This window comes from Dipodomys merriami, unplaced genomic scaffold, assembly GCF_024711535.1.
Source record: "Dipodomys merriami isolate MVZ:Mamm:240054 unplaced genomic scaffold, mDipMer1.0.p SCAF_166, whole genome shotgun sequence".
Lineage (NCBI taxonomy): Eukaryota > Metazoa > Chordata > Mammalia > Rodentia > Heteromyidae > Dipodomys > Dipodomys merriami.
In genome coordinates this window covers 636857-642145 of record NW_027203004.1, presented here as the reverse complement: position 1 = coordinate 642145, position 5289 = coordinate 636857, and the positions used below count along the sequence as shown (strand labels likewise).

Sequence of the window (5289 nt, the reverse complement as noted above, 5' to 3'; positions counted from 1 at the left end):
GTATTATTCCATTATATCTACCTCATTGTTTGGGAGAATTAGAACTAAAGCTTTACCATTCGGGGATGTACAGCTTAGAGGCAAGAGGAAACACTGTGATTAAAACACTACCAATTTAAGGCCTAATAACGAGGAGAAACATATGGACTTCTCCTGGAGCTATGGAATATATTTGGTGATAGAAAATCAGTGGTGTAACTTCCTGCCTGGTTGGATGGTAGTCAGGCCAGGACATTAGGTAATCATGCATATAAACAATTTTTTCACCTTCTTGGCTTTAGCTACTTTTGAAATGGTAGGGTGTAATAAGCAGTTATATTTTGAAAAAATACCTTGTAGTCCGAACAGTTCTGTCTGAACTGTTTGTCTCTATATAATCCTTTGTAACTAAGATTAGTTTTGCTCCAGTAAGACAATCTATGCTGTCAGGGTAAGACATTCTGGTTGGGCTGTTCCTACATGAAGCAAGGGTAAAAGGTCAAGGAGACATTTGTGCCAGCAAGACCTCATTTGGGAAATTTTAAGCTGCAGAAATTTAGAAGTAGCTCTTGAGCAAGGCTTACTTTGAATCCATTAGCTCCACAAAGCTAAATCAGTTAATAAATAAGTACTTGAAAATCCATCACCTTTACACCTATCTATAAAGGCCTCAAAGTATGATCAAATTTCAAATGAAAAAGACTTAAAATAGTCATTTACAAAAACTTGCAAATGTGAGCAATCGAACAAACAACGTTAAGTTTTTCCACCATACACAGAATTTTACAGAAATAAGATGAATAGTAATTTTGGGAACAATAAGGTTTCCTTGTTACAAATAGGCAACCAAGGATATATACCTGTCTTAAGATTGCATCATTGATTACTTAAGTTTATAGGATACTACATGCTTCAGCAGCAGGTCTACCCGAATTACAATACAGAGATTTACATGCCTCTTGCACAAGGATGATATGAAAATTTGTGAATTATTCCATATTTTTCATTCTTCAGATGCAAGAAATGAAAAACAGTTATTCAAAAGTTGATTACAAATATACAAGTGTAATAATATATGTAATTCATAGAAATAAAAGTTAGTTTGACATCAGTGTATTCAATCTTCAACGTTTTAGAAAGGCCTTTACATAGCATAACCTTTATAAAACTTTTGAAATAAATAACATTGTCATTTTATCCCAAAGAAATAAAATTCTATAAGGCCCTAAGAATTAAAAGAATCTTAAAATGTTTCTATATGGAATGCAATCTGAAAGGACACAGTTATTAATGAACGTATGTATTATAAAACAATGTCGAATTCAAAGTATTATATCTAGGAGCGAATGAAATAGATTACGGACATTATACAAACAGAATACTAAATATTTTAAAATATACTTTTTCAGACAAGCACCAGAAATATCTTTAGTTTCTGTACTACTCATTTCAACAGATAAGTTAAAATTATTTCTGATTTAAAAAATCACAAACTCTATAGAAATCATTATAGATGTATACAAACAACTCGAATATATTTTGACATCAAAGTCAGGCAATTCACTTGGAAGAATACCATGGAATACATGAATTTTTAAAGTAAGGTATTGCTGTTGCTTTGTATTGTGAAAATATTTTCTATGGTCACATACGATGGACTGGCAATTTTGAAATTAAAGAAACTGAACTGATCCATTAGGACTTAGGAGAACAATTTATACAGCTTTCCACAACTTCAAAGAGGTAGTGATACATACTTATCCTTTTGGCAATATCAAATGCAGTTTCTTCCAAGTTGTGCTTCAGACCTGGCTTGATATAATGGTTCAACAGAAGGAGATCCAGCGTATCATTGCTATATCTATTCCCAGCAGCAAATGCATAGGGGTCAAGAGGCCTTTAACTTGGCCATTGGTATCTGCATCATGATGAAATAAAGAAGCCACTCTGTTATTATTCCATGTATAAGTACTACGCAGGGATGTCCAGCCATTCGCAGTTATTGCATGAATATCTGCCTTGAGCCACCAACTCATGGACAATATCTAAGTGTCCACTGTAGGCTTCTCGATGAAGAGGGGTATACTCATCGTCATCCCTAGTAATCACATGAGTGACCTTTTTGGAAAGTAGTCTCTGCACTGTAGTAAGGCGATTATTTTCAGCAGACCAAAGAAGAAATTTGCTTGGATACTATTTCATTTTTTTCTTGCAATTGATACCATTTCTCACTTTTTCATCTTGTTCCTCAACTTCTTCAGAATTGCCTAACCAGAGACTTTGAGTGCCAGTGAGAATGAGCTGTCCATGTATTTCCCCAATAGTTCACATTGGATGAAATGGTCAGAAAAATCTGGTGAATTTGCTGCATCTGTTTTTTCACTATTATTTATTTTCTCTTTTTTCATTTTTACTATTCTAAATTATTCTAACGGGAGAGTAGGGAATTGGTAGAGAGCAGAGGAAAGATTTTCCTCCGTATTTAAAGGTACAGACTGAAAATGAGGACCAGTGTTGTCTTCTTGTGCAGCTTATTCTAAGAATGAGAAAACAGGAAATAATGTCTTCTATGTAAATGAATTGGGATATGGCAGAGCAGAAAGTGAAATGATGCATCCAAAAATATAAAAGCAAAATAAATTAAGATAATTATGGAGCAATCATATTACTTATGAGAACCATGAAAGGGAGAGAGGAAGAGAGAGACAGATGTGCAATGATTTAGCTAGCCACAAAATCCATCCCTCTCATCAAATTATAGAGCAAATAAATTTATTTTTTTTTTTGGGTCCGGTCGTGGGGCCTGAACTCTGGGCATGGGCACTGTCCCTCAGCTCTTCAACTCAAGGCTAGTACTCTACCACTTGAGCCACAGTGCCACTTCCGGCTTTTTTCTTTTTGCATATGTGGTGCTGAGGAATCGAACTCAGGGCCTCAGGCATGCAAGGCAAGCACTCTACCACTGAGCCACCTTCCCAGCCCATAAATTTATTTTTTAAAAGATATGGAAATAGAATTTAAGATCAGATGTGTCCATTGTTTTTAATTATATTCTTATTATCTTAAATACTTGTACAAGGGAATTTTCATTGTACATATCAGTTTTTTAAAGTAAAATGGATCTTTATATAACTTTTCCACACCCTTCCAAACCTCACCCCACTTTAATTTTTTCTAGTTTCATACTATCTGCATTGAATATTATACCTTCACACTCCTCCTCCATAACTCTCTTTATTCCTTCCTTTTGACTTCCACTCACATATTCCAAGTGATATTTTCCTGGTATTCATTTTGTTGGAGTAAAGTTCAATTTTATAAGAAATTACACCTTTGAAATACTCCTCTGAAAATAGCATGCTTTGGTTAATATATTTGTGTAAACTTGTATAAATTTCTAGCTTCCAAATATGGCTCTGACTTAGTTCCATTAATATATTTTTAGAACTATCCATTTCGTTGCAAATAATGTAACAGTCTTCAAAATGGATGGGTTCAATCCAATTGTGTATATGTGCCACACTTTCTCTAATCATCACTCTGCCAAAGGGCATCTGGTCTGTTTCCGTAACTTGGCTACAGTGAATAGTGCAGCAATGAACATGATTGTGAAAGTGATTTTACTGTTACGTTTTGGAATAATTCATCACTTCCTTTGTGGGAGCAATACTCTATCCAGTTTTCCATAATAAGAACATCCTTCCCTTCATCTTCATCACAATGTATTGCAAGTCCTCAAAAACACACTTACCCCTACACTTACCCCTACAGGTCTCAATAAGCTAAAACACCACTGTGCCCATATTCTTTCAAAACATTTTTTCATAATTGTACATATAATTTAGTGAGAACCTTCTATGTACTTTCCTAATGTGGGAATGAGGGACATGACAGAGTAAACGTAAGAAATATGCAACTTAATTAGCTATTATCATATTTAAAATCATGTTCAGCTCTAATTCATAGCCTCACATAATATTATTTTAATCTTTATTTGATTACTTCATCTAACCCATAAATTATATCAGGTGAGTTAAAAGCAAAGGCAAAAAGTGTGGTTTGATTTTGACACTCATGTGTGAGGTTGTACAACATGGGCAAATGCAAATAGATGGATTGGAATTAATAGCTCTTATCCATTTTGTTAACGTAGAGATGATTTTCACAACCTGATTCTTGAATTCTTATTCCATTCAACAACAAGAAACATGTGATAATTTCCTTTGTTTTGCTCCTTATTAACTTTTTTTCCATTTTATTTTATAATGGATGATTTCATAAATGTACTGTAGGTACAAAAATATGTTAAAATATTTCTATCCGTATGCATTGACATATACATACACACGTATATTATGCACGTTATATGATAATGTATAATTTCAGTAACTGTACAATTTACTAAATTATTAAAACTATTAACGGCTCATGCCTGGCATCCTGGTTACTCGGGAGGCTGAGATCTGACAATCATAGTTTGAAGCCATCCTGGGCAAGAATGTCCAGGAGCCTCTTATCACCAAACAACCAACAGAAAATCAGAATTGGAACTGTGGTTCAAATAGTAGAGTGGTAGACTTGAGAGAAAAATCTCAGGGATATCATCCAGGTTCTTAGTTTAAGAAGTACAATCTACCCAAATAAAATCTATTTAATTTACACCTGTGTAATTAAAGTATTTCCATCACCCAAATGCACAACCATGCTCATTTGCAAGGTAACTCTGTTTTGTCTGAAGTACCATAAAATATTTTCACTTAAGGTGAAAGCATTGGAACGTGGGTTCATTCTATCTCTCTCATGCATTTTTCCACTCAAATATTCAAATCTTACAATTATTCCAGTTATTTAAAATAATAGTTTTTTACTTTAATACCCAAATATTAGAGTTTGAATTGAGTGTCTTTTGCTCCCTAAATGGGTGCTCTTACCACTTTGTCATGTCCCCAGCGCTAAATTATCCTGATTATTTTTCAGATCCTTGTGTATGACCTTGGGCTCAGTCCATGTTATGTTATTCTTCCTGGAATTTAGAATAACAGGTGCATGGTATTGTGTACTGATTTTTTTGTCCAGTCTGGGCTTTAACCTCTATCCTCTCAAGAGTAGACTCCCATGTAGTCAGGATTTTCATAAGTTTGTGATAGCTGATGTTTTTTTTTTAAGTCTTTGCATTTCCTGCAGGTTCTTGACTACTGAATTAATTTGTTTTCTTGGGTTGTGTTGTTTCATTTGAATGTATGTGTTGAGTTGTTCCTCACTTGTACTTTTGTTTCTTTCAATCAAGTTCTTACCTAAAATGCTGAGAAA

The 5289-nt window shown here is 34.2% G+C and overlaps 1 pseudogene; it reads left to right on the top strand.

The window, feature by feature from the left end:
- The first annotated feature begins 886 nt into the window (after positions 1 to 886).
- Positions 887 to 983, top strand: LOC138828866 (U6 spliceosomal RNA; annotated as a pseudogene).
- Positions 984 to 5289: the final 4306 nt, after the last annotated feature.